The following is a 17,422-nucleotide window of genomic DNA, read 5'->3' as shown; positions in this document are numbered from 1 at the left end:
ATGCTTACGTCTCGAGTGCTTTTTTTCTAGTCCCATCGCTCTTTTCGTTGGCGTTTCCCCGCATGATAGCCTTTCTGCTCTGGCGCGCACTAGCGCACCTCGGAAGCGATCTTCGTCGAACACCTCGAGCTTCTTCTTAACGGCGCGCATATCTTCTTGATAGGCGCCAGGTTGCATGCATTCAAGCTTCGCAAATTTTTTCAATAATGATTTTAAATCCTTTTCTCTGGCCTCTGCTTCATATCAGAGTACGCCACTTCTTTCAATTGCCTTCATTTTAATGGTTTGTGTCAGCAACTCCCATTCCTCACCAAGCCTCATAGAACTGTCTGTTCCAAAAGAATTCAGAGCAGCCACTAACTTTTCGTTGAAGGTTTCGTCCCGTAGCAGTTCTGCATTCATATTCCAGAGTTCCCAGACGAATTTGTTTCGTTCTTTCTTGCTGCCCACCCTGCATTTTACTAGGCAGTGGTCAGAATACGATATGGCGGTAACTGTATAGCACTGGCATTTTTCTACTCAATCATATGAAAGATAGATACGGTCTAATGGTGCGTGACTTGTGCCCTGAAAGTGAGTGTACATCACGTCTCGGTCAGCCCTAAAACAGTCAGCGATATCTTCTAATTCGAATTCGTGCATTATCTGCAGGAGGATGTCGCTGCTTTTGTCATAAACTACGCGTCGCGTAGACCTATCCTCGGCGTTCAATACGCAATTGAAATCCCCAGCACAGGCTATCGTTTTTTTGCACAGAGAAGTGATGGTTTAGGTTCAAAATGAAAGTTGCCCTCTCTTGCACCGTATTAGGTGCATAAATGCACAACACGTGCCATTGGACATCGCAATAACTGAAATCACAGATGACAAGTCGACCGGAAGTGCACGAGAAGTAACCGTCTCTAACCAGTCCTGGAAGCTTCCTCACGAACAGCACACACCCTGCCGAAGTCCCTAAGGCGTGGCTCACTACCGTATAGTAGTTGTGCGTGAACCTTTGCACCATGCTCCCGGTCTCCTCCTCGCCGTCTACCTTGGTTTCTTAGACTGCTAAAACGTCGAGGTCGTGGTCCACTAGCAGTCTGTAAACCTGACTCTGTTTCCTTTTGCCAGCCAGACCTCGAACGTTTAGCGTGTTTAGGCTAGGCGACGGGTTGGTAGCCATTACTGATTTAAACCGGAGGGGAGAAGGCCCGTAGCATGGTGCCCACCTTAACGTCTAGCTGACCGCTAGACGCCTCCGTGGCCATCCGGTGGCCGTCGCCCGGGTTCGTCTTTGGTCGGCTTCAGGGTAAGCCTATGGTCAGTCTCCAGGTTCGGCTTAGGCTTGAGGGTGGATCGCCTTCCGGGTAGCGTCTCAGCGGGCGGTGCCTCGGAGTCACCACCGGCCTTTCCGTCGACTTTTTTCTCCTGCTGCAGGGACCTCTTGACCGGTGCCGAGACGGATTCGACGCGGGCGCTAGCAGGGGTCGCGTTGTCATCCGCCTCTTCCTGCGTTGCATCCGTAGCTGGCTGGTGGCTCTCATTTTCTTGCGGGGCCGTCTTCACGCTCTCGACTGTAGCTGCTGGTTCCTTGGGGGGAAGTACATAGTTCCGTCCTCCTTCGGTCGGCGTGGTCGTCTCTCTCGTTTCTGTCACCACGTTGCTGTTTCCCGCTCCCTTGGCAGCTTCCTCCGTCTCGGTCACGTCCATCATATGTTCTGAGCTTGACGGCTCGCTCTGCGCCGAGCCCGCGGCTACTGCGTAAGAACGTACACAGTCCGCGTCGTTGTGTCCGAAAAGCCTGCACCGGGAACAACGGGGAACCTTACATTCACGACGAACGTGGCCAGAGCCCCGGCAGCGCAGGCACTGCATGGGACGTCCTGGGGCTACCACCAGCGCAAGCTCGCCGGCGACGCGGATCTGGTGGGGCAGGTCGTCGACTTTCATTCCAGCCTTCAGCTGCAGCAGCACTGCTCGGGTCGTCGAGCCCTTGTCGGAAACGCCATCCACTCGCCAGCGCTCCCGGGTCACTTCCGTCACTTTGCCGAAGGAAGCCAGCGCGGTCTTGACGTCTTCGTCGTCCACCCCATGCAGAAGCCAGTGGATACGAAGCTTCACCTGTTGTTCCTTCGGGTCGATGACCAGGCAGCAACGCCCCTTCACCTGCAGCTCCTTCAGGGCCGCCAGCTTTTGGGCAGCCTCGGCTGTCTTCATCGTCACCACCCATACATGGTTGATTTGGTATGCTCCAAGGGCGACGACGCCAGAGAGCATACCAACAGCTTGAAGCGCGCCTCGAAAATCTTCTACACGAAACGGGTGAACACGAGCGTCGCCGTGCGAAAAAACTGCGTTTAAAACAATACGTCCTGTAGGTAGGCGAGGCAAAATTATCAGGTAATCTTTATCTTCTTCCGTCGAAAGCCTGTTGCCGCGGCTAACAGCCGCATATGCCGCTCCATTGGAGCCCATGATCCTGCGATCCGTTCAGCTCGGGCGCCGGAAGCAGAATGTGAATGGCCACTATACTAACGAGGATTTTTTTTTCTTTATTACCCTCTTGGTATACATGACACAATGAAAGACATACAAAACAATAATATTGCTTTACAAGTAAAAGATGCGAGCGGTGCACTGGCCAGCTCACACCAAAGGATTAAAAGCGTTTCAGTTTGGCGAGGTCATCCATTAATGGGAGCCATCCCGGCTGTTCTTTTTGAGCCTTGAACACATCTCTTACATAAGACACATTTTCAATAAAATACTCTCGTACAGGGAGGATAGTTTCATCGGCATGCCTAAACGCCATTCGATTTTTCCATATGCTGTGTAAGCTGATAAGCATAAACATGCCCCACGGCACTTCATCTCCGCTATCTACCGATAGAAATCTTATGCCGTAAGGTGATATTGGAAGCTGCTTTTTTAAAGTTCCTTGCAAGACGTCCCAGTGAAACACAGCGCCTGTGCAGTGAAGGAACATGTGATCTATAGTCTCCGGTTTTCTACAGATTAGACAGTTTGTGGACCATGGGACAAATATTCCTTTTTCTTGTAGCCATGGTTTCACGGGCAGTGTGCCAGTGTGCAGCTGAAAGAAGAATGATTTCATTGAGGGCCGCACCGACATCTTTTTCACTCTCTTCAGTACATTCCCTTCAGAGCCAACACGGTATATGGAACAGTACAAAGGTATAGGCAACATAGTATCAATAAGGTCTTTATAAAGTTGTTTCCTTCTAACATCAGCAAGATACTGTGCAGAAAAGCGAACTTTCAAACACTGAAAAGCGCGCACAACCTCCCAAAGAAAGCCCCGCACCTGTACGCGTTTCACAGGGCTGGATGATACCACATATTCAGGCAGTGCCTCTTTCAACCAAATTTGCATTACCGTACGCAGGAAAGCATCTTTTTGGTCTCGGAGGAACATAAATCTTGACACAAGTTGCCTAAGAAACAAATGAGCCAAACCTAGGCCACCCTTTCCAACGAACAGAAATAGATTTGTGCGACTTGTCCTCTCCGAACTCGACCCCCAAATGAACACTGCGAAAACTCGGTGCAATCTCTGGACGCTGGTCCGTGACATACACAGTGCCTGCAGCACATACCATACCTTGGCCACCAAAAAGAGGTTACATACTGTGGCCCGAGCAAAAATTGAAAGAATGCGGCCACCCCATTTGTGCGTACATTCGCTGTGCGCTCATTTTCCGCTTCCCAATATTTTGCAGGTTCTTGATATTGGTCTAGAGGCACTCCCAAGTATTTGACAGGTGACCTTGCCCACTGAACGCTTTCAAACATTTCAGGCGCATAATCCCATTTCCCGTGCCAGAAACCAAAACACTTTTCCCAGTTTATCACACTTCCGGAGGCTTTGCAAAACCTAGCCGCGTCCATCACCACTTCAGTTAGACTTTCGCTATCTTCGCAAAATATGGCGATATCATCCGCATACGCAAGTACTTTAACTTCAGTGGACAACATCGTGAAGCCACGCACTTTTTCGTTTGATATAATTTTCAGGCAAAAAGGTTCGAGATACAGTGCAAACAACACTGGAGACAATGGGCACCCTTGCCTCACGGAAGAACGAACTGTGATACTTTCACTCAGCTGCTTATTAACAATAAGGTTTGCCGTACAACCAGCATATGCCATTTTGACACCTTCCAAGAACACTCGGCCGACATTCACGTGTTCGAGGATACAAAACAGAACATGGTGGTTGACGCGGTCAAAGGCCTTTTCCATGTCCAGTTGCAACATGGATACACGTTTATCAAAAGCATCGCAGCACTCTAATATGCTCCGTGCTACGTGAATATTTGTCGTTATCGTACGTCCTTTAATCCCGCACGTTTGGTGCTGGCCTACGATAGCTTTTACTACATTCTGCAACCTTCTGCCCAGAACCTTCATGAATATTTTATAGTCCACATTCGTGAGACTTATGGGCCTCTTAACCGGGTCTTCACTCTTCGTAACTAGGACGATGTGACTTCTTCGGAAGGACGGAGGCATCATCTGCTTTTCGTATGTTTCTTGAATTACGCTGTGTAGAATATGCGCTATGTCTGACTTGAACGCTTTGTAAAAAACTGCGCCCAGCCCGTCGGGTCCAGATGATTTGTCGGAGCTTAACTCGTCGATTGCGCGCTCTACTTCCGCTGCACTAATCGATGCCTCGAGCCCAAGCTTGACTTCATCCTCTAGTATAGGCATCAGTATAGAGACATCAGTATAGGCATCAGTATAGAGACAGCGGAGTGTCGAGGGCGGCACCGCCGCGTGCGCCTACAAACAAGAAGGGAAAAAAAAGAAAACACTCCCCGTCGGGGAATCGAACCCCGGTCTTCCGCGTGACAGGCGGGGATACTGGCCACTATACTAACGAGGAGACATGCAAGGTGCCAGCTAAAGCAGTATATACACGATTGGATAAAAAATTGCACAAGTGTTCGCACAATCTTGCCCAGAAGTGGGAAAAAATAGAGACAGCTGAGTATCGCGGGCGGCACCGCCGCGTGCGCCTACAAACAAGGAAAAAAAAAGAAAACACTCCCCGTCGGGGAATCGAACCCCGGTCTCCCGCGTGACAGGCGGGGATACTGGCCACTATACTAACGAGGAGACGTCCAAAGTGCCAGCTAAAGTAGTATATACACGATTTGATAAAAAATTGCACAAGTGTTCGCACAATCTTGCCCAGAAGTGGGAAAAAATAGAGACAGCTGAGAGTGTCGCGGGCGGCACCGCCGCGTGCGCCTACAAACAAGAAGGGAAAAAAAAAGAAAACACTCCCCGTCGGGGAATCGAACTCCGGTCTCCCGCGTGACAGGCGGGGATACTGGCCACTATACTAACGAGGAGATGTCCAAAGTGCCAGCTAAAGTAGTATATACACGATTTGATAAAAAATTGCACAAGTGTTCGCACAATCTTGCCCAGAAGTGGGAAAAAATAGAGACAGCTGAGTGTCGCGGGCGGCACCGCCGCGTGCGCCTACAAACAAGAAGGGAAAAAAAAAAAGAAAGCACTCCCCGTCGGGGAATCGAACCCCGGTCTCCCGCGTGACAGGCGGGGATACTGGCCACTATACTAACGAGGAGATGTCCAAAGTGCCAGCTAAAGTAGTATATACACGATTTGATAAAAAATTGCACAAGTGTTCGTACAATCTTGCCCAGAAGTGGGAAAAAATAGAGACAGCTGAGTGTCGCGGGCGGCACCGCCGCGTGCGCCTACAAACAAGAAGGGAAAAAAAAAAGAAAACACTCCCCGTCGGGGAATCGAACCCCGGTCTCCCGCGTGACAGGCGGGGATACTGGCCACTATACTAACGAGGAAACGTCCAAAGTGCCAGCTAAAGTAGTATATACACGATTTGATAAAAAATTGCACAAGTGTTCGCACAATCTTGCCCAGAAGTGGGAAAAAATAGAGACAGCTGAGTGTCGCGGGCGGCACCGCCGCGTGCGCCTACAAACAAGAAGGGAAAAAAAAAAAGAAAGCACTCCCCGTCGGGGAATCGAACCCCGGTCTCCCGCGTGACAGGCGGGGATACTGGCCACTATACTAACGAGGAGACGTCCAAAGTGCCAGCTAAAGTAGTATATACACGATTTGATAAAAAATTGCACAAGTGTTCGCACAATCTTGCCCAGAAGTGGGAAAAAATAGAGACAGCTGAGTGTCGCGGGCGGCACCGCCGCGTGCGCCTACAAACAAGAAGGGAAAAAAAAAAGAAAACACTCCCCGTCGGGGAATCGAACCCCGGTCTCCCGCGTGACAGGCGGGGATACTGGCCACTATACTAACGAGGAAACGTCCAAAGTGCCAGCTAAAGTAGTATATACACGATTTGATAAAAAATTGCACAAGTGTTCGCACAATCTTGCCCAGAAGTGGGAAAAAATAGAGACAGCTGAGTGTCGCGGGCGGCACCGCCGCGTGCGCCTACAAACAAGAAGGGAAAAAAAAAAAGAAAACACTCCCCGTCGGGGAATCGAACCCCGGTCTCCCGCGTGACAGGCGGGGATACTGGCCACTATACTAACGAGGAGACGTCCAAAGTGCCAGCTAAAGTAGTATATACACGATTTGATAAAAAATTGCACAAGTGTTCGCACAATCTTGCCCAGAAGTGGGAAAAAATAGAGACAGCTGAGTGTCGCGGGCGGCACCGCCGCGTGCGCCTACAAACAAGAAGGGAAAAAAAAAAAAAGAAAACACTCCCCGTCGGGGAATCGAACCCCGGTCTCCCGCGTGACAGGCGGGGATACTGGCCACTATACTAACGAGGAGATGTCCAAAGTGCCAGCTAAAGTAGTATATAAACGATTTGATAAAAAATTGCACAAGTGTTCGCACAATCTTGCCCAGAAGTGGGAAAAAATAGAGACAGCTGAGTGTCGCGGGCGGCACCGCCGCGTGCGCCTACAAACAAGAAGGGAAAAAAAAAAAGAAAACACTCCCCGTCGGGGAATCGAACCCCGGTCTCCCGCGTGACAGGCGGGGATACTGGCCACTATACTAACGAGGAGACGTCCAAAGTGCCAGCTAAAGTAGTATATACACGATTTGATAAAAAGTTGCACAAGTGTTCGCACAATCTTGCCCAGAAGTGGGAAAAAATAGAGACAGCTGATTGTCGCGGGCGGCACCGCCGCGTGCGCCTACAAACAAGAAGGAGAGAGAGAGAGAAATAAACGTTTATTGTACGAAACAGTGTCCCGAGCGAGGACGGGTATCACCCTAAGGTGGGAAGGCTCCTTAGTCCAGGAACCCTCTGGCTTCGACTGCCCTCTTGGCCCTGGCGACGAGTTGTCGTTGGTCTTCCAGGTCCCCGAGGGTTAGCTTGGCCTCCCACGTTTCGAATAGGTCGTTTGCTTCTATTGCTCGTTTTGCGTGCGTCTCTGGTTGCATTTCGCTGCCTTCGTGCCACGGGCATTCCAGGAGCAAGTGTGCCAGAGTGTCGGGTACGTTGCAGAGCGGGCAGAGGTATCCGTAGAGCGTCGGGTAGAGGCGATGCATTATCATTCCGTGCGTGTACGTATTACTTTGAAGGCGTCTGAGGATCAGGCTTTCTTCTCTGTCGAGTTTAGGGTGCGGTGGAGGGTACACTCGACGCTCGAGCCTGTAATGTTGCAATATGGCCGAATAGTTGGTGGGTACGGCCTCCGTCTCTTCTGCCGCGGGTCCGAAAGCGCGTGGGGAGAGGGGAGCCCGGCTGACGTACTCGCGGGCAGCGGCGTGGGCCGCTTCGTTCCCCTCTAGTCCCTCGTGTCCGGGTACCCACGTTACGGAGGTGTACGGGAGCGGAGTGCTTCGTCTTTGCAGTATCTTGAGTGCATCGGCCGAGATGCGGCCCCTCAAGAAGTTTCTGCAGGCGGCCTGAGAGTCGGTGAATATAACCGCTGAGTCTGTGCATGTAGTGGTGGCGAGAGCGATTGCGGCTTCTTCAGCCGTTTCCGGGTTGCGTGCCTTGATGGTTGCCGACGCTAGCTCGGAGCCTTGGGAGTCTACGACGCTGAGAGCGTACGCGTTTCGATGCGGATACTTGGCCGCGTCGGTGTAGCGGGCATTCGGGTCATGCTTGAAATTTCGTTTGATGGCGTTGGCTCTAGCCTGTCTTCTGCTCTTATGATATATGGGATGCATGTTGCGCGGGACACGTGCGATGCAAATGCACTCGCGAACGTCCGGTGGTATTCGCTCTTTCTTGTCCGTGTCTGCGACATACGTCTCGCTGTAATTCAGGTGTCGCAGTACTGATCTCCCTGTGGGCGTGAGCTTGAGTCGTTCTAGCTGGCTGTTCTTGTGCGCTTCGGCGAGCTCTTGCCACGTGTTGTGGACGCCCATCTTAAGGAGACGTGATGTAGAGGCCATGGCGGGGAGTCCCAGGGCGACTTTGATTGCCTTCCTTATCATGATGTTGAGCTTTTCTATTTCACCGTTCTTTAAAGCCAGGTACGGCGTGCCGTATGTGATGCGGCTGGTGAGCAGTGCTTGTATTATGCTTAGAGTGTCTTGCTCCTTGAGCCCGCTTCTTTGGCTTGAGATCCTCTTGACAAGGTGCGTGAGTTGGGATAGGGTGCGTTCTAGTCTCGGTAGGCTTGCAGCTCCCGATCCGTCTTTGTGGATGTGGAGTCCAAGCACCTCGTCCTGAAAGCAAGAACGAGAGGCCGACCACCCAACTAAGAAGAGCCCGACCCTACCATCACACTCAACGGGACAACAATACCGAAAGTCGACACCATGCGAATACTTGGACAAACAAGAAGGAAAAAAAAAAAGAAAACACTCCCCGTCGGGGAATCGAACTCCGGTCTCCCGCGTGACAGGCGGGGATACTGGCCACTATACTAACGAGGAAATGTCCAAAGTGCCAGCTAAAGTAGTATATACACGATTTGATAAAAAATTGCACAAGTGTTCGCACAATCTTGCCCAGAAGTGGGAAGAAATAGAGACAGCTGATTGTCGCGGGCGGCACCGCCGCGTGCGCCTACAAACAAGAAGGAGAGAGAGAGAGAAATAAACGTTTATTGTACGAAACAGTGTCCCGAGCGAGGACGGGTATCACCCTAAGGTGGGAAGGCTCCTTAGTCCAGGAACCCTCTGGCTTCGACTGCCCTCTTGGCCCTGGCGACGAGTTGTCGTTGGTCTTCCAGGTCCCCGAGGGTTAGCTTGGCCTCCCACGTTTCGAATAGGTCGTTTGCTTCTATTGCTCGTTTTGCGTGCGTCTCTGGTTGCATTTCGCTGCCTCCGTGCCACGGGCATTCCAGGAGCAAGTGTGCCAGAGTGTCGGGTACGTTGCAGAGCGGGCAGAGGTATCCGTAGAGCGTCGGGTAGAGGCGATGCATTATCATTCCGTGCGTGTACGTATTACTTTGAAGGCGTCTGAGGATCAGGCTTTCTTCTCTGTCGAGTTTAGGGTGCGGTGGAGGGTACACTCGACGCTCGAGCCTGTAATGTTGCAATATGGCCGAATAGTTGGTGGGTACGGCCTCCGTCTCTTCTGCCGCGGGTCCGAAAGCGCGTGGGGAGAGGGGAGCCCGGCTGACGTACTCGCGGGCAGCGGCGTGGGCCGCTTCGTTCCCCTCTAGTCCCTCGTGTCCGGGTACCCACGTTACGGAGGTGTACGGGAGCGGAGTGCTTCGTCTTTGCAGTATCTTGAGTGCATCGGCCGAGATGCGGCCCCTCAAGAAGTTTCTGCAGGCGGCCTGAGAGTCGGTGAATATAACCGCTGAGTCTGTGCATGTAGTGGTGGCGAGAGCGATTGCCGCTTCTTCAGCCGTTTCCGGGTTGCGTGCCTTGATGGTTGCCGACGCTAGCTCGGAGCCTTGGGAGTCTACGACGCTGAGAGCGTACGCGTTTCGATGCGGATACTTGGCCGCGTCGGTGTAGCGGGCATTCGGGTCATGCTTGAAATTTCGTTTGATGGCGTTGGCTCTAGCCTGTCTTCTGCTCTTATGATATATGGGATGCATGTTGCGCGGGACACGTGCGATGCAAATGCACTCTCGAACGTCCGGTGGTATTCGCTCTTTCTTGTCCGTGTCTGCGACATACGTCTCGCTGTAATTCAGGTGTCGCAGTACTGATCTCCCTGTGGGCGTGAGCTTGAGTCGTTCTAGCTGGCTGTTCTTGTGCGCTTCGGCGAGCTCTTGCCACGTGTTGTGGACGCCCATCTTAAGGAGACGTGATGTAGAGGCCATGGCGGGGAGTCCCAGGGCGACTTTGATTGCCTTCCTTATCATGATGTTGAGCTTTTCTATTTCACCGTTCTTTAAAGCCAGGTACGGCGTGCCGTATGTGATGCGGCTGGTGAGCAGTGCTTGTATTATGCTTAGAGTGTCTTGCTCCTTGAGCCCGCTTCTTTGGCTTGAGATCCTCTTGACAAGGTGCGTGAGTTGCGATAGGGTGCGTTCTAGTCTCGGTAGGCTTGCAGCTCCCGATCCGTCTTTGTGGATGTGGAGTCCAAGCACCTCGTCCTGAAAGCAAGAACGAGAGGCCGACCACCCAACTACGAAGAGCCCGACCCTACCATCACACTCAACGGGACAACAATACCGAATGTCGACACCATGCGAATACTTGGACAAACAAGAAGGAAAAAAAAAAAAGAAAACACTCCCCGTCGGGGAATCGAACTCCGGTCTCCCGCGTGACAGGCTGGGATACTGGCCACTATACTAACGAGGAAATGTCCAAAGTGCCAGCTAAAGTAGTATATACACGATTTGATAAAAAATTGCACAAGTGTTCGCACAATCTTGCCCAGAAGTGGGAAGAAATAGAGACAGCTGATTGTCGCGGGCGGCACCGCCGCGTGCGCCTACAAACAAGAAGGAGAGAGAGAGAGAAATAAACGTTTATTGTACGAAACAGTGTCCCGAGCGAGGACGGGTATCACCCTAAGGTGGGAAGGCTCCTTAGTCCAGGAACCCTCTGGCTTCGACTGCCCTCTTGGCCCTGGCGACGAGTTGTCGTTGGTCTTCCAGGTCCCCGAGGGTTAGCTTGGCCTCCCACGTTTCGAATAGGTCGTTTGCTTCTATTGCTCGTTTTGCGTGCGTCTCTGGTTGCATTTCGCTGCCTTCGTGCCACGGGCATTCCAGGAGCAAGTGTGCCAGAGTGTCGGGTACGTTGCAGAGCGGGCAGAGGTATCCGTAGAGCGTCGGGTAGAGGCGATGCATTATCATTCCGTGCGTGTACGTATTACTTTGAAGGCGTCTGAGGATCAGGCTTTCTTCTCTGTCGAGTTTAGGGTGCGGTGGAGGGTACACTCGACGCTCGAGCCTGTAATGTTGCAATATGGCCGAATAGTTGGTGGGTACGGCCTCCGTCTCTTCTGCCGCGGGTCCGAAAGCGCGTGGGGAGAGGGGAGCCCGGCTGACGTACTCGCGGGCAGCGGCGTGGGCCGCTTCGTTCCCCTCTAGTCCCTCGTGTCCGGGTACCCACGTTACGGAGGTGTACGGGAGCGGAGTGCTTCGTCTTTGCAGTATCTTGAGTGCATCGGCCGAGATGCGGCCCCTCAAGAAGTTTCTGCAGGCGGCCTGAGAGTCGGTGAATATAACCGCTGAGTCTGTGCATGTAGTGGTGGCGAGAGCGATTGCCGCTTCTTCAGCCGTTTCCGGGTTGCGTGCCTTGATGGTTGCCGACGCTAGCTCGGAGCCTTGGGAGTCTACGACGCTGAGAGCGTACGCGTTTCGATGCGGATACTTGGCCGCGTCGGTGTAGCGGGCATTCGGGTCATGCTTGAAATTTCGTTTGATGGCGTTGGCTCTAGCCTGTCTTCTGCTCTTATGATATATGGGATGCATGTTGCGCGGGACACGTGCGATGCAAATGCACTCTCGAACGTCCGGTGGTATTCGCTCTTTCTTGTCCGTGTCTGCGACATACGTCTCGCTGTAATTCAGGTGTCGCAGTACTGATCTCCCTGTGGGCGTGAGCTTGAGTCGTTCTAGCTGGCTGTTCTTGTGCGCTTCGGCGAGCTCTTGCCACGTGTTGTGGACGCCCATCTTAAGGAGACGTGATGTAGAGGCCATGGCGGGGAGTCCCAGGGCGACTTTGATTGCCTTCCTTATCATGATGTTGAGCTTTTCTATTTCACCGTTCTTTAAAGCCAGGTACGGCGTGCCGTATGTGATGCGGCTGGTGAGCAGTGCTTGTATTATGCTTAGAGTGTCTTGCTCCTTGAGCCCGCTTCTTTGGCTTGAGATCCTCTTGACAAGGTGCGTGAGTTGCGATAGGGTGCGTTCTAGTCTCGGTAGGCTTGCAGCTCCCGATCCGTCTTTGTGGATGTGGAGTCCAAGCACCTCGTCCTGAAAGCAAGAACGAGAGGCCGACCACCCAACTACGAAGAGCCCGACCCTACCATCACACTCAACGGGACAACAATACCGAATGTCGACACCATGCGAATACTTGGACAAACAAGAAGGAAAAAAAAAAAAAGAAAACACTCCCCGTCGGGGAATCGAACTCCGGTCTCCCGCGTGACAGGCGGGGATACTGGCCACTATACTAACGAGGAAATGTCCAAAGTGCCAGCTAAAGTAGTATATACACGATTTGATAAAAAATTGCACAAGTGTTCGCACAATCTTGCCCAGAAGTGGGAAGAAATAGAGACAGCTGATTGTCGCGGGCGGCACCGCCGCGTGCGCCTACAAACAAGAAGGAGAGAGAGAGAGAAATAAACGTTTATTGTACGAAACAGTGTCCCGAGCGAGGACGGGTATCACCCTAAGGTGGGAAGGCTCCTTAGTCCAGGAACCCTCTGGCTTCGACTGCCCTCTTGGCCCTGGCGACGAGTTGTCGTTGGTCTTCCAGGTCCCCGAGGGTTAGCTTGGCCTCCCACGTTTCGAATAGGTCGTTTGCTTCTATTGCTCGTTTTGCGTGCGTCTCTGGTTGCATTTCGCTGCCTTCGTGCCACGGGCATTCCAGGAGCAAGTGTGCCAGAGTGTCGGGTACGTTGCAGAGCGGGCAGAGGTATCCGTAGAGCGTCGGGTAGAGGCGATGCATTATCATTCCGTGCGTGTACGTATTACTTTGAAGGCGTCTGAGGATCAGGCTTTCTTCTCTGTCGAGTTTAGGGTGCGGTGGAGGGTACACTCGACGCTCGAGCCTGTAATGTTGCAATATGGCCGAATAGTTGGTGGGTACGGCCTCCGTCTCTTCTGCCGCGGGTCCGAAAGCGCGTGGGGAGAGGGGAGCCCGGCTGACGTACTCGCGGGCAGCGGCGTGGGCCGCTTCGTTCCCCTCTAGTCCCTCGTGTCCGGGTACCCACGTTACGGAGGTGTACGGGAGCGGAGTGCTTCGTCTTTGCAGTATCTTGAGTGCATCGGCCGAGATGCGGCCCCTCAAGAAGTTTCTGCAGGCGGCCTGAGAGTCGGTGAATATAACCGCTGAGTCTGTGCATGTAGTGGTGGCGAGAGCGATTGCGGCTTCTTCAGCCGTTTCCGGGTTGCGTGCCTTGATGGTTGCCGACGCTAGCTCGGAGCCTTGGGAGTCTACGACGCTGAGAGCGTACGCGTTTCGATGCGGATACTTGGCCGCGTCGGTGTAGCGGGCATTCGGGTCATGCTTGAAATTTCGTTTGATGGCGTTGGCTCTAGCCTGTCTTCTGCTCTTATGATATATGGGATGCATGTTGCGCGGGACACGTGCGATGCAAATGCACTCTCGAACGTCCGGTGGTATTCGCTCTTTCTTGTCCGTGTCTGCGACATACGTCTCGCTGTAATTCAGGTGTCGCAGTACTGATCTCCCTGTGGGCGTGAGCTTGAGTCGTTCTAGCTGGCTGTTCTTGTGCGCTTCGGCGAGCTCTTGCCACGTGTTGTGGACGCCCATCTTAAGGAGACGTGATGTAGAGGCCATGGCGGGGAGTCCCAGGGCGACTTTGATTGCCTTCCTTATCATGATGTTGAGCTTTTCTATTTCACCGTTCTTTAAAGCCAGGTACGGCGTGCCGTATGTGATGCGGCTGGTGAGCAGTGCTTGTATTATGCTTAGAGTGTCTTGCTCCTTGAGCCCGCTTCTTTGGCTTGAGATCCTCTTGACAAGGTGCGTGAGTTGCGATAGGGTGCGTTCTAGTCTCGGTAGGCTTGCAGCTCCCGATCCGTCTTTGTGGATGTGGAGTCCAAGCACCTCGTCCTGAAAGCAAGAACGAGAGGCCGACCACCCAACTACGAAGAGCCCGACCCTACCATCACACTCAACGGGACAACAATACCGAAAGTCGACACCATGCGAATACTTGGACAAACAAGAAGGAAAAAAAAAAGAAAACACTCCCCGTCGGGGAATCGAACTCCGGTCTCCCGCGTGACAGGCGGGGATACTGGCCACTATACTAACGAGGAAATGTCCAAAGTGCCAGCTAAAGTAGTATATACACGATTTGATAAAAAATTGCACAAGTGTTCGCACAATCTTGCCCAGAAGTGGGAAAAAATAGAGACAGCTGAGTGTCGCGGGCGGCACCGCCGCGTGCGCCTACAAACAAGAAGGAAAACAAAAAAAGAAAACACTCCCCGTCGGGGAATCGAACCCCGGTCTCCCGCGTGACAGGCGGGGATACTGGCCACTACACTTATTATTTTTTTTTTCTTTATTGCCGGAAGTTTCACCAAGCTAACACAAAGGGCATCATTTCTTGAAATAAGGTAAGTGATACATAAACATACACAAACACACATTCAACTTTGTGCGCATGCATATTGTGCGGTCAGTCACATTGTGGCTGGCCATGTCCAGTTTAAAATTCCTTTAATGTGGCGAGGGGCTCAATCCTCGCCAGCCAATCCGGAGGACATTCTTGTTGTTTAATTACATCAATGAACTTGGAAATATCGTCCCGGAAGAGCAGCCGCGCAGGCCGGCTGTCAGGCTCACAAAAGAAACCGGCCATTCGAGCCCTCCATAAACAGTGGAGGCCCATTAGCATAATTAAGTCCAAAGGCAAGCCGTCCTCATTTTCTACTGTCAGAAATCTAATACCTAATGGACTTAAAGGCAATTCTTTCTGTAGTGTTCTTTGAAGAACGTCTCAAAAGAAAACCCCTGCCCAACAATGCAAAAAAACATGGTCAATTGTTTCTAATTGTTTACATATAAGGCAATTTGCTCCCCATGGTAAATAAAAACCCTTCTCTTGTAAAAAGGCCCGTACCGGCAAAGTTCCAGTATGCAACTTAAAGAAAAAGGATTTAGTGCTTGGCTGCACCTGCATTTTCTTAACACGCTTTAACACGTCGTTTCCTTGTCCTCCACTGTTTATGGCTCTGTACATCGGAACCGGCATAATTATGTCAACTACATCCCTGTACAATTTTTTCCGCGACACCGAAAAGAGATAATCATTAGAAAAACGTACGGACAGAAAACGGACACTGTCAACGACTTCCCTTAGGTACCCTCGAAGAGCACCAGGCATACTTAAATTGGAGACCACGTACATCGGCAGATGCTTGTTCAGTCGTAACTGGCACATTGTGCGCAGAAAGGGGTCATGCACGTCTCGAAAAAAAGAAAACCGGTTTACTAGCTGCTTCACAAAAAGATGTGACAGGCCTAAGCCCCCGTCCTTGACTCTCCTAAATAAGTTCGTGCGGCTGCACCTCTCCCATTCTGATGCCCAAATGAACACAGCGAAAACTCTATGAAACCTTTGCACATTTAAACGAGAGCAACAGAAAACTTGCAGAACGTACCATATTTTGCTTATTAAAAACAAGTTACATACAGTAGCTCTCGCAAACATCGAGAGATGAGCACCTTTCCAATTTGTTGTTTTTTCCTTGAGTCGTTTGGCCTCTTCTAGCCAGTAGTCCTCATTCCGCCGGTAATGAAAGTTCTTGCTAGCCGATTACAGTCAATAATTAAGGATCTTGTAGGACCGCACCAGACTTGTGGCATAAAGGGACGCACTATTGCGACAAATGTACACACGATGAGAGGCGTCTTGGAATGCTGTGACGATTTTCGATATGCCGTTGCGATCCTGCAGATAGATTTAGAAAAAGCCTTTGATTTTGTCCCACACGAAATTTTGTTATTAGTTCTTGAGCACGTGAATGTAGGATCTCATCGCTGATGGGGTAGCTCTGGCGTACCGGAACTGCTCAACACGGCTGATTATTAATAAGACACTGGGGGCCCCCATTAATATAGAGCGTTCCGTGCGCCAGGGGTGTCCTCTCAGCCCGCTTTTGTTTGCCATCTATCTAGAAAGCTTTTGTTTGGCAATCATTCAAAATAGTAGCATAAAGGGCTTCAAGCTCATGGAAGCCGAAGTGAAACTCCTGGCATATGCAGACGATGTGGCGGTGTGCTGCACAACAAAAGAAAGCATTACAGAGGTAACAACCATTGTTAAACATTTCGGAAACACAACCGGGAGCTTTGCAAATTGGAATAAGTGTCTCGGTTTTTGGCATGGTGAATGGCAGTCAACACCGGAAATGTTCGCCAACATTAGATGGATTAAAGCGCCAGCTAAATACTTGGGCGTTCCACTATACTAACGAGGAGATGTCCAAAGTGCCAGCTAAAGCAGTATATACACGATTTGATAAAAAATTGCACAAGTGTTCGCACAATCTTGCCCAGAAGTGGGAAGAAATAGAGACAGCTGATTGTCGCGGGCGGCACCGCCGCGTGCGCCTACAAACTAGAAGGAAAAAAAAAAAAAAGAAAACACTCCCCGTCGGGGAATCGAACCCCGGTCTCCCGCGTGACCGGCGGGGATACTGGCCACTATACTAACGAGGAGATGTCCAAAGTGCCAGCTAAAGTAGTATATACACGATTTGATAAAAAATTGCACAAGTGTTCGCACTATCTTGCCCAGAAGTGGGAAAAAATAGAGACAGCTGAGTGTCGCGGGCGGCACCGCCGCGTGCGCCTACAAACAAGGAAAAAAAAAAAAAGAAAACACTTCCCGTCGGGGAATCGAACCCCGGTCTCCCGCGTGACAGGCGGGGATACTGGCCACTATACTAAGGAGGATTTTTTTTTTCTTTATTGCCTGTTTTATAACAATACACGATTCACAGCTATTCTCCGCTGCGATTACAAAACAAAAAAGACAGTTCAATGTGCGGGTGTACCTTGTCGTTTAATTTTGGTTTAAAAAGGCTGAATGTTTGCAAGCTGTTCAAATGCTGTTAACCACTCAGGTGGTTCGCTGAGCGCTTTGAACGCTTCGCGAATGTACAATACATTTTCAGCAAAATATTCTTTGGCCGGTTTTGCGTCAACATCCTCATTACGCACCGCCATTCGTGTTTTCCACACGCTGTGCATGCAGAGTAACATCACCATATCACATGGCACGCCTTCTGTCTCTTCAAACGGTAAAAAACGGATTCCAAAAGGTGTTAAAGGAAATTCTTTTTTTAGTGTCCTTTGTAGAATG

The 17,422-nt window shown here is 51.2% G+C and overlaps 9 non-coding genes across 9 annotated transcripts; all 9 read right to left on the bottom strand.

The window, feature by feature from the left end:
• Nucleotides 1-4,819: 4,819 nt before the first annotated feature.
• On the bottom strand, nucleotides 4,820-4,891 carry TRNAD-GUC (transfer RNA aspartic acid (anticodon GUC)). Its single transcript has one exon. It is a non-coding gene; the product is annotated as a tRNA-Asp (tRNA).
• Nucleotides 4,892-5,052: 161 nt separating this feature from the next.
• TRNAD-GUC (transfer RNA aspartic acid (anticodon GUC)) lies at nucleotides 5,053-5,124 on the bottom strand. The gene has a single exon. It is a non-coding gene; the product is annotated as a tRNA-Asp (tRNA).
• A 406-nt stretch (nucleotides 5,125-5,530) lies between these two features.
• Nucleotides 5,531-5,602, bottom strand: TRNAD-GUC (transfer RNA aspartic acid (anticodon GUC)). The gene has a single exon. It is a non-coding gene; the product is annotated as a tRNA-Asp (tRNA).
• Nucleotides 5,603-5,768: 166 nt separating this feature from the next.
• Nucleotides 5,769-5,840, bottom strand: TRNAD-GUC (transfer RNA aspartic acid (anticodon GUC)). The gene has a single exon. It is a non-coding gene; the product is annotated as a tRNA-Asp (tRNA).
• A 167-nt stretch (nucleotides 5,841-6,007) lies between these two features.
• TRNAD-GUC (transfer RNA aspartic acid (anticodon GUC)) lies at nucleotides 6,008-6,079 on the bottom strand. Its single transcript has one exon. It is a non-coding gene; the product is annotated as a tRNA-Asp (tRNA).
• A 166-nt stretch (nucleotides 6,080-6,245) lies between these two features.
• Nucleotides 6,246-6,317, bottom strand: TRNAD-GUC (transfer RNA aspartic acid (anticodon GUC)). Its single transcript has one exon. It is a non-coding gene; the product is annotated as a tRNA-Asp (tRNA).
• A 167-nt stretch (nucleotides 6,318-6,484) lies between these two features.
• TRNAD-GUC (transfer RNA aspartic acid (anticodon GUC)) lies at nucleotides 6,485-6,556 on the bottom strand. The gene has a single exon. It is a non-coding gene; the product is annotated as a tRNA-Asp (tRNA).
• A 169-nt stretch (nucleotides 6,557-6,725) lies between these two features.
• On the bottom strand, nucleotides 6,726-6,797 carry TRNAD-GUC (transfer RNA aspartic acid (anticodon GUC)). The gene has a single exon. It is a non-coding gene; the product is annotated as a tRNA-Asp (tRNA).
• Nucleotides 6,798-6,964: 167 nt separating this feature from the next.
• TRNAD-GUC (transfer RNA aspartic acid (anticodon GUC)) lies at nucleotides 6,965-7,036 on the bottom strand. The gene has a single exon. It is a non-coding gene; the product is annotated as a tRNA-Asp (tRNA).
• Nucleotides 7,037-17,422: the final 10,386 nt, after the last annotated feature.

This window comes from Dermacentor andersoni, chromosome 4 (genome assembly GCF_023375885.2).
Source record: "Dermacentor andersoni chromosome 4, qqDerAnde1_hic_scaffold, whole genome shotgun sequence".
Lineage (NCBI taxonomy): Eukaryota > Metazoa > Arthropoda > Arachnida > Ixodida > Ixodidae > Dermacentor > Dermacentor andersoni.
Note: the sequence above shows the minus strand (reverse complement) of the source record. Positions and strands in the feature narration are given on the sequence as shown.